At 30.0% G+C, this 11823-nt stretch overlaps 1 pseudogene; it reads right to left on the reverse strand.

Annotated features, from left to right (window-relative positions):
• LOC105289668 overlaps positions 1-8799 on the reverse strand; it is a 143275-nt pseudogene extending 134476 nt beyond the window's left edge.
• Between the last annotated feature and the right edge of the window lie 3024 nt (positions 8800-11823).

An 11823-nucleotide genomic window follows, 5' to 3' on the forward strand; every position in this document is an offset into this window, starting at 1 on the left:
ATGCATATATACATACATATATGTAAAAGTTTGGTAGCATTATCTTTGAAATTTTCTCTTATTTGTTTCATAAATATTTCTATAAACAATTATTTACTCCTGAGCATTCAGATAATTCTCTTATAATTTGTATAAATTTGCATGCTTGTTTTGGTAGAACACAAATAAATTCTCTGTGTTTTGATTACATAAGCATTAGCACTATATTATTTTTTCCAACTATGAGAATAAACAAGTTTTTCATGTTTAAATCTAAAAAAAAAACAACTTTATTTTGGATTTAATCAGAGTGTGAATACAGGAAAAAGATTTCTAAACAAATAAGTGTTGTTTCCAGTTTTGCTTCTCTTTTTGTATTCTTTCAATAATATCAGTAGGGTATATTTGTATATTTCAAATCTGAAATATACAGGTTAAACATAATGTTAAGAGAGTGATAATATTTGAAAAGCACAGTAAAATTATACTTAAAAACATTCGCAGAGCTACATGTTTTGTTGGAATATATTTTTAAAAGGTCATTCTTTACTTTTTGATTGCAATTTGTTTGATAGAGATCCCAGAAACTCAAACTAACAAGTAAAGAAATTTGGGATACTGGCAAAATCTTTAAGAATCTTAGGTATGAAATCATTGCAAATGACATATTAAATATCTAGAAATCAGATCATTGCTATTAGTTTTTTTTTTAATTTACTATCTATATTTCCTTTAAATTCTCTAGATTGATCAGTAGATTTTAGCCTATTATTTACTCTATTGATTGATATTGTGTTTAGTATATTTAAGAGTAATGAGTTGTATAATAGTTTGATAAAAGGTAAGATATTTCTTTTTTTTTTTTCATTTTAGAAATAATACCATGGAAGTATAGGACTACATTCTATCTAAAACTTTGTTATTTTTGCTTTATGGCTGACTAGTGAAATTAATTCACTTGTTTATTTGTACATTTAAAAAATATGAAGAAATTATTTATAATTTGCCCATCATACTGGGAATTCTTTTATAAAATGACCTTGTGTAGCTTTCTTTATAGCAGGGGGGGATATATAAATAAACACTAGCAGACAATGTAATTGCTGATGTATAACATTTGTGGTATAACTTAGAAAGACAAATGTATAAGAAGGCTATTAAGTATGGATTAGGGTGAGTTGTGGAGGAGAGAAAATGAAATTTCAGTTTAAAGGGACATAAGATTAGTAGGAATTCCCAGATAGAGGTACTATTTAAAGTGATTTGGTAATTTGATTGCCCTTTTCTTGTAGCATAAGGGGGAATGACACTTTCCTGCCTTTTAGCCAATATATTTTAAGTATAGGAATTATGTGTTTCTTCCTCATATAGGTATAAAATACTAAGACTCACCTTTCTTTTCTTGCCCCAGCGGTCATGGCAGCACAAGTTGATGTGAAGATTGAGTCATCACACAAGGTGGCTTCCCTGAAGTATTTCCTCAATAAGCAGTATAATTTACATTAGAAAATTTTAAACATTTAATGTTTTAAGTGACTCTAATTTGAGGGTTGTCTGTTTCTACGTTGTAACTTAGAATACCCTGAATAATATCCTATGCAAACATAATGTGAGGGTTTGTATGCAGAAGAGACTGGAGTAAGAGAAAACTTTATGTTCAAATGTTAGGTATGGAAAAAGGAACATAGTATTTTGTTGGAAAAAATAAATTCAATATAGCTTGATTGTATAGAAAATATAAAAGAGGAATTGAAAAATTACGGTGAAGTATTTTCACTGAGCAATGATAAGTTTGGAAAGGATGGTTAGATTTTATCATCAGGACAAATGATAATGAGTAAAGCATTAGAAGCAGGAATGTTATATGAGTATAGTCACACATTAGAAAATATCTTGTCTGTAGTATATAAAATATGTTGGATTAATCAATTTAGTATCTGCGAGGATTAGTAAAGCATTGTCTTGAATTGATGAAAGAGTTTTTGTTTTCCCAATTCAATATTTCAAAAACGTTTTTAAACCGTTGTCTTTGCTCTTAATTGTCTCTAATGAATAATTAGCTACTTTTTGTATTTTTGGTTTCCTTCCTACATTATATCTTATCACTGTAACAGGTTTAAATATTATCTCTTTCTCTTTGTTTTTTATGCACTAAACTATGATTCGACTAGATATAATTTTCTTTGTATTTATCCTCCTTGGAAACAACTAAACTTCTTGAATCTGCATATTTGTAATTTTATTCCCCCTAATTTTGGAAAAATTCAGCTATTTTATCTTTAAATTTTCCCCCTTACTCTCATTTCATATTCCTTCTAGGATTTCAGTTAAGAAATGTTAGACATTTAGTATTATATCACAAGTTTCTTGAGTCTCTGCTATTTTTTTTTCTCTGTTTCTGATTTGATTTTTCATATTGATAACTCCTCAAGTTCACTAAGTTTGTATTTTATCAATGCTCATTCAGTGAATTGTTCATTTTTGTTACTATACACTTTAATTATAAAATTTTCATTTGTCTCTATATGTATAATATCTGTTTCTACATTGAGTTCATCTGTTTATTCATTAAGGTCATATTTTTTTAAGTTGATAGGGTCAATGTTTGTGTTATCTCAAAGCCTCTTTGCTGATTGCTTGAATTCCTGATTATGGATCACATTTTTAGGTTTCTTTGCATGTTTAATAATTTTTAACTGTATGGTTTATATTACAGATTAGCTGTTGTAGAGACTTTAGATGGTGCTATCTTCCTGTGCCCTGTGTTGTGTTGATTTTGATTCTAGCAGATAGTTGAATTACTAGCTAATCATCTTGATCTTTCGTATACTTAAATTCAGGATTTATTAGGGCAGATGTGTACAAAAGTCCAAAGTGTTTTTAAAGCCCTTCTAACTTGGCATGACGAACTTCAATCTCTCCATTCTGTAATGGTCTTGGTTTTGGCTTTGTTAGAGCAGATCTAGAAGATGAATTGTTCTTGTGTGGTCATTGTGATTTTTACATGTAATCCTCGTGTCTCATACAGATGCCTTTTGTGATAAGCAAATTGCTCTACTCTGGATAAACCAAAAGTCTTAACTCTCTCAACACTATTTGGTCTCTAATGTATTTGCTTGTCTCTCAAACCTTAGTAGGCTTAATAAATGGATACTTTCTCTGACAAACCTTGAATTTTACCCTGTGAATATTTAGCTTCCTTGTCATCCAAGGAATCATGGGGGGACTTCCACAATGGTTTTTGAGACTCCCCCCCAACTTCCATAGACTTCTCTAAGGATCTATCCTGAGATTTCAGATGCATCTGTTGATCTGATCCTTTTGTTCAGGCGATCACCATGATTTTTTGGACTCTAGCTCAATGTAGCTTGAGCAAGGCTGAGTATGTGATTTACCTAATGAATTTTTCTTTCTCTCGTAAATTATAAACACAAACTTCCTGTTTTCCAGTGCCTTAAAAGAACTGTCTCATGTTTTGTGTCTATTTTAAAACTTGTATATAGTGTTAGGGTTAATCAAATAATACTTAATCTATTATAGCTGGAAGAGGAGTTTTATATAACTTATTTTTGAAAAACAAACAAATGAAGTGAGACAACAATAATCTAATGAAAATAGTTTATACATTTTCCCCCTAATTAACCCATCACTATTATATTTCAGCAATGCCTCTCTGTATGTCCAGACAGTTCACAGATGGGAAGTTCCATTTATAGTAGAGGAACTCATAATGAATTTTATTAACAGACTCTAAACTTTCCCTAGAGCTGCTACTCTTCTTTTGAGCACAACATTGTTTTCTGTTAGCTTAGCTGGGCTCCTAAGATAGCTGAGCTTTGCTCACTCTGTCTCAGCATTGTTTTGTTCTGCTTTGATGCTTACCCAGCTCAGTTTATTTTCTTTAGTGCTCTCCAAGCTTAGCTCTGTTCCCTGACCTTTCCAAATTTGTGAATTTATACTAACTGTATAATTTTATGTTCCTTATTCAGTAGATTTTGCCAAGGTATATAAACTGACCTTGAAAATGGTTTAGCCATATTGACTTGTGGCAAATATACAAAGTGAATTTTTATAATCTGTAATTTTTAATCTGTATGACTGATGATTTAGAGTTAGCAAGGTAAAGCTGAATAGAGTAGGAGATTAATTCTAATAGTATGGTAAATAATTATGATTTATGTGAACACTATGAGAATAAATTCTAAGCAACTGCTATAAGCAACTTTGAATAGGAATTCACAAAATAAATTTGTACACATTTTACTTTTGAATGTTACTTTACAGTGAAATAGTATCTTCTGATCAGTTTTACAGATACAGAAGGAGTTATAAATATAAGGTGTTTGAGTTTGATTAGAATCATCTAATCATTCTTGATATCCTGGCAACAGATGATAATCTCCACAACAGGAATTTGATCCTAGCAAAGAAACATATGGAGAACAGCAGGTTCAAGAGAAAACATCTACACTGGCTGCCTATTCACACTGTTCAGGAACAATAAAGCTCTCAGATGTGAATTCTCACTTGAGGTTATTGAAATTCAAACCGGTAGTTCTGACTTGAACAAGAAATTATGGTGAGTAAAGAATGTACACAACTACTCCTAAAGGTTGTGGGTAACCTATACCAAAGATATTTGATTATTCATTTGAAATAAATGAAAACTAAATGCACATAATAACAAAATTAAGTTTATCATATTAACGTTAGGATTCTGACCTTTGGACAAATATTTATGAGCAAAATGAGAGTATTTATAAACTTTTTGAAACAAACCTTTATGCTATGCCAAACAATTCTTTATTTTTAAATAGTAAAGCCTTACATTTTCTAATTTTTTCAATCCTACGCTTACAAAAACTGCTTTCAAATCAAGTTCAAGGAAAATAAAGGCTCAATTTATTCACCATTTTTCTTTAGAAAATTTATATATATATATATATATATTAAATAAGCATCTATTCTAGATGTTCCATATTAGCTAGGCTCATAGCAAAAATAATAACTGGCATAAGATTAGAATTTTTTATCTTACTGTCTTGGGTCTGCTACTAACTGGATAATATTAGATCATTTTCTTACTTATTTGCAAAATAAAAAAAAGAAGCGTATGACTATAAATTAAAATTGTTTCTAAAAGTTATACTAGTACCACCAAATATTAGTGTAATACTACACCAAAAGTAATATATCAGTTCCAATTATACATCAGTTGAAGAATTTGTGCTTCTGGATAAAAATGATAAGTTCTCTACTACTGAAGTAATCCAATCAGGGAAATACAACAGTATGTATTTACTAGGAATATTATAAAGATGTTCCTTACATACTATGGAATCCCTGCCAATCACAAATTGCTAGTAAAACATAACTGAATCACTGTGTTTATTCTTGTGAATAAATTCATTATAAACATTCTCTATTGTCAAATACTAATTATAATAAGTTGATATATATATTATTAAATATATTAAATATATTGATATATTATTCAATGTAATAATTGATCTGCTGTTCGAAGTGCCAAATAAACCCACTATTAATATCGCTTCCTTCTTATTCTTAAAGCTAGTAGGCCAAAAACTTTCAGGAGAAGACAAAAAGGATAACTAAAATTAAATTTTCTTCTATCCTAGACATACATATTTTACGTTTTAAGAAAAAGTAGCATTTCTGAATTTTCCAAAAATGTACTCTATGTGAACAATATATTTAATAAGGAATAAGCAGCACTAACAATGTTTAAATCATATCTAATACCGGAGCACCTGTTTTTCAACAAGAAAAAATAAATCCATGAGAAAAGACTTCTTAATACAAAGAATTCCAAATTTCTCATTTGAAGCAATTATTTTTACATAAATTGAAGTTTATAATTTGGACATTCAACCCATGATCATTATAAACACTGATTTTATGAGATATTTTATCTTCTTTAAAGTGTTTTCCAATTTAGTAATATAACTAAAAATTATAAATCTGTATTTAAAATTAAAATAAAATTTTATATATAACAAAATAATATTTCATCACAATTTTGTCAATAGAGGTAATTTATATAATATATTGAACAAGCATTTTTACTCTTAGATTTTTAGCCTCTTATCTCACCATGAATAAGGAGTATAACTTAAATAGTGTATATGTCTCACCTAAGAATTAGAAAAAAAATATTGTTATGAACATATTTCTTAATATATTTTATAATTAACTATGTATTAATGTTAATTAATACACCATTATATATGACTTCTCTGTATTCAAATTTATGACAGAAATATCCATTATAACTACTTTAGCACAATAGAGTTATTTTTAAATTTATATTTATTTTTGTACTCATTTTTTCAGTATTCGTGAAAAATGTGATGAATTTAATGTTTGTGTGTGTATGTGTTACTGGGAGACAATTGGCCATGGATCTCTCATGTTTCTACATGACTAAATATTAATAGCAAATTCTCTTCAAAACTATTATTTCTGTAAGTACATAGCCTTGGAAAAATAGTGGCAGTGGCTCCACTGAAGCAAATTTACCTACTTTCCCAAAAAGAGAGATACACCTCATTCTTTTCAAAGAGAAGGTTAAATTACATTCAAGGGCATTAAGATTACGTCTTTCTCTAGGGTGGGAAAAATAGGCAAGTTTACGGAAGGCCTCTGTATAAAATCAGAGTTTCTTATTCTCAGTGTTCATCTTCTGTAATGCATCTCTCTGTATGCACAGACGATTCAGTCTTTAATGAGTCTCTATGGGAGAACTAGGACTTGAGGAACTGACGTAAGATGTTACTCAAAACTATCGCTCTGTTTAATAGACTACCTTTTGTCTCCGACCCAAAGGCTTCATGTTTGTCTGCCAGGGTCTATGAAACTGTGACAGACTGACTCACTTGTGAGTTTACAATTAGGGAAAAATCTCAGACCCTTCAAAGCTCCTGACTTGACATTTTAATATGTGAAAATAATATATACCAAAATGGCTTATTTTAAAATCATGATATTAATGAACATTACATTATAAATATAATGTTTATACAGTACATAAATATTTATATATAAAGAACTTGGATGATTTATATATAAAAGATATGAATATATATGTGTATATATATGCATATTTAACGTAATGATGTATATTTAACAAATGTAAAATACAAATTATCTATAAAGATATAAGATTTGAGTTTAAATGTATAAAGAACTATAGAATCTTTACATATATTTTAAATGGACAACATATTACAGATATCTAAGTAACACCATAAATATTTTCTTCTATTCTTTCAACTTCTTCTATTAACCTTTGTTGTCATTGGTGCCATTTGATCAAAGTGTGAATGGCCACAGATTCAGAATGACTGATAGTTTCTCCGCAGTTCATAAAATGACTATCCTTAACAGAAAATTACACTAAAAAGTGAAGCTATATACGTAAAGATCATAATTATTTTAATATCTATAATAGACTAGTGAACTATTGAACAAAAATGCCTTAGAGTGGTGACACTATCACTGTGGAAATCTAGGAGTGGCATAAGTTAGAGAGACTTTGGTAGGACTTATAACTATAGATATATAGCTATAAATATATTATAACAATATTATTTTATAGCTATGACTTTACTTAATAATCTTATAGCAGAAGAATAACAATATAAACCTGCTCTTCAAAGCTGAGTAAAAGTGCCTATCATTCCTGCCTTACATACACATTTTTCACCTTTACTTCTTAAACACAGATATTTTCAAGCACAAAAGCATAAATGTAGAATCCTTCAGTTTCATAAACTCAAAATATAATCAAGATATCTTTCTCTAAAAAATATTAATCTTTGTTTATGATTGAATGTGGCAGAAATGTAACTTTACAGATTTCTATACCTCATGTAAAGATTCATTTTGGGTTGCCATTCCATTGAATTGATGGAAAGCCTTAACTTGAACCTACTTATCATTTCACATTCCCCCTAGGACAGTGTTAAGGTTATAGGGAACTCATGTAGTGTAAAAGCTTTGGGGAAGGGAAAATAGTTGCTTCTGCTTCTGGAGTAATCTTTAAAACTTTAAAACATCTTAAGTCATAAAACTAGGTTCAGTGACTCACTGCCCATAGCCCCATCCATCTATGGGAATCGCGCATCTATCTCTTACTAGTATCACCCCGTGTATTGCTGCCACCAGCTGTTTTATCTGAGAAGTAAAGTGGTCATTTTGTGTCTATGGGGAACCACAAAACTCTATTCTTATCAGGTCTCTCTAATTGGAGAATTTTCATTAATACAAATAGTACTTTTAATCTTGTAATAGTTCATTTGTAAGAGTTAACTAATATATTGAAAAGATGTTTTGTGAAATAAATGACTTCAAAGAATTAACACACATTACCATTCAAATATATAGTCAACAGCTGAGGACAATTTAGGAAATTTTCGTAGACACACTTCTCTCACATTATACTCTTTCTTCTATTGCTGAAGCTGTAAGTCTAGGAACTATGCTACCCAGATTCTTTGCCTATAGAGACACCTCATTTAAGTTTCATGAATGAAATTTAAAAAAAAAAAAGTGAGATCTGGACGTTAAAAGAAAGATGGTGGAAACATTATTCTTCCTCCAGCATTTTCAACCAGATGGATGAGCTCAGAAGATAGAATTTCTACAATGGTTTTGAAGCGTTCGCTTCTGAATCACTAGCCCGAATATGCAGAAAGTTGTACACACCAGCAGTAAAATCCTAAAATTCTTTACCTGAATGAGAGGAGCATGTTTCTGATTCTCTAAAAGCTTTGGTAAATCTGAGTTAGTGGCATCCATGTTTGACTCTGTTCCTCCAGCCTATTCAGTGATTTTGAAGCAGCAAATTCTTGTGCTATTTCTCACACTAATTAAACAGAGAGGAATTCTAGAATGGTTTTTGTGTCTCTTATGAAATCCTACTAAAATAAATGAATTTGCATCTGGTACTGTTACACTCCTTATTCAAAAATAATTTATAATATACTTGGGGAGACTATTCAAAAATTACAGAAACAATATGTTAAAAAACACACAAAAAAAGATGACATAATATGTTAAATTGTGCTGAGATTGTTAGAGAACATGACAATAGTTACATTCACATTCTAGATAGTCATTTGAAAGAAATGCCTTTCATAGGGAGCTATCATTAGAGAAACATTCCTGAGGAAGTCACACTTGGAGAAATGCTGAATGAGAATAGACAGAGAAGAGGACCTTGTACAGAGTAGAGATAATTTCCATAGGCAAACAATATAAAATAAGCAACAACTAAAAAGTTAGCTTAGTTGTAATAGAAGTTTTATTTTGGGGTTTAGTGGGAGGTTTAACTGGACACATAAAATTATACCAATTAAAAAAAAAAAACATATAAACCTCAAATGCAATTCAGATTTAATGCATCATTTTAAGTTTCTGAATTGCTTTTTCTGCACTGTGATGTTGCATCATCTCCATAAGAAGACTCTCCAATAATTATACTAAATCATTGGAATGTGGAAATTATTATATTTTTATATAGCTTATTATCTTCCTCTGATATTTTTAAATTCTACCATTCGGTTGATCACCTTTCCCCCAATTGTTCCTTGTCACGTTATCTACTACTGAGGATAGCTAGAACACCTTTTTTGAAAAATATTTTTCAAGTACCCAGAGGAAATTATGAAGAATAAAGCAGGATCATGATTTCTACCTTTTGTAATATCTGCCATAATTAACTCCAACTAAATTATTTTAAAAAATAGACATGCATGCACCAACAGCATTCCTCTCAGCAACAATTCCTACTTTTCAAACAATATTGATTTGTGTATTGAAAGATAGCTTGGTTTTCATCCAACTGTTACTTTTACAATGTTTGTTTCTTTCTTAAAGTACAGCTGACTAAAGGATATGGTAGTGGAGATCCCAACCTGGATTATCGACTCTAAATTCCCATTAACTCCAATTTTTCTTTTACCTCTCTGTACTTCATGGGAATGACCACTAAGGTCTTTTCTTTCTATCTTTTCTCACAGTTACAAAAAATCTTTTCTTTTTTAGTGAACTCTTCCAACTCACATCCCACTACTGATTTTTCCATCAGTCATTCACTGCACTAATGGTTGTGTACCAGATGGTATAAAATGGCTAAACATGTATTTGCTGAATGAACATAAGGAAAGCTGTCACTTGGTTAACTTCTCTTTTATTTCTAGAATTTTGCCATTAATGATTAGATAAGAAAATGCTTGATGAAAATAACAAGACTTAAACTTTTTGTTCTTTCTAATATAAAGTAATTAACTTTTTATTCCCATTATGGAAGACTCTTTGATGAGGTCAATAATTTATTGAGTGACATCTTTGCTTTCTATTATTAATATTTCATTAGACAAATAATACTCAGATTTCTTTTTCCTCAGATTGTCCTTCCTTCCTTCTTTCCTTCCTTCCATCCTTCCTTCCTTCCTTCCTTCCTTTTCCTCTTTTCTGATTTTTGCATAATAGTTACACAATTTCAGTGATTATTATCTCAACAATATGCTTTGTTAATTTCTTAGTTATGTTTGGTATATTTGGTGAAAAGAATCTTCTTTGTTTTGTCATTGAGTAATGTGCAAGGATGTTATATCAAAATTGAAAAGGTGAAGGGCAAATGTAATTTTTGAAAATATAACTTAGGTAAATGAAATTTTACTTTCAACAACAAAACTTCCTACATTTAAGTTTTAAATAATGCCAACTGAGGCTTCATTTTACTTTCATAGAAAGCCAGAGATAATATACATTAATTTTTCAACAGCAAATTGTAAACTCACATACATGTTCTCTAATTGATGGCATTTCTATGTATCAAGGCTGCTGTTATTGGTCTTATGTTTGTTATGTTTTTTTCTGTTTGTTTGTTTTTTTAATCTTATTCTCTTTTCAGTTCACTTGGTTCAGAAATTTTTTAAAAATATTTTGTCTATGGCCACGCTACCCTAAATAAGCCCAATCTTGTCTGATCTAGGAAGCTAAGCAGGGTTGAGTCTGATTAGTACTTGGATGGGAGACCACCTAGGAAGACCAGGTTCTGTAGGCATAAAAAATAAATAAATAAACAAATAGGTAGATTGATAAATAACTAACCAAATAAATAAATAATAAAATAAGAGATTCTAAGCTGACAAGGTCCTTTCAATCTGTGAGGTCAACCAAAGGTTGCCTCGCCTAAAAAAAAAAAAAAAAAAAAAAAAAAAAAGAAAAAGAAAAATTTAACTCCTCATTATAGTGTTAAACCAGCAAACCATTCTACGTTTAACCTGTAAAAACATCAACGACAACAACAAAACTGAATGTTATATTGCAGGAACATATTGATAGTATACTGAGGTAGCCGAAGTATATCAGACATTGTAATAAAAAAATATTTAAAATATGAGTAAAATGTTGACAGGCAATAATTTTTCCTAAAATGACAAAGATATTTTGGGGAATATTATGTGCTAAATGGAAGTAAATAGTTGTTTTCATGAACAGTTGGGAAGAAAAAATGTATAAATTTAATAAAACCTTGAACTGAATTATAATTTTATTTTTTAAATGATATGTATTTAAATTCTTTGAACTGAAAACTTGCTGATTTTTTTTTCCCCTTCATTTAGGACACTGACATTTAAGAAAGAGTAGTGTCCAAGGATTGTAATGTGCTTTTTCTAATGCTTTTTCTTAACTCTACCTTGTAATATTAAAACTAGTAAAATCTTCCTGAATGTTCTCTCCTAGACTTTAGGTTCATGAATTGCCCTCTCTTGGCTTGTTCAGCCTTTGCCTGACCTTTGTCAATTACATCTC

Source organism: Pteropus vampyrus, unplaced genomic scaffold, assembly GCF_000151845.1.
Source record: "Pteropus vampyrus isolate Shadow unplaced genomic scaffold, Pvam_2.0 Scaffold26, whole genome shotgun sequence".
Taxonomy (NCBI): Eukaryota; Metazoa; Chordata; class Mammalia; order Chiroptera; family Pteropodidae; genus Pteropus; species Pteropus vampyrus.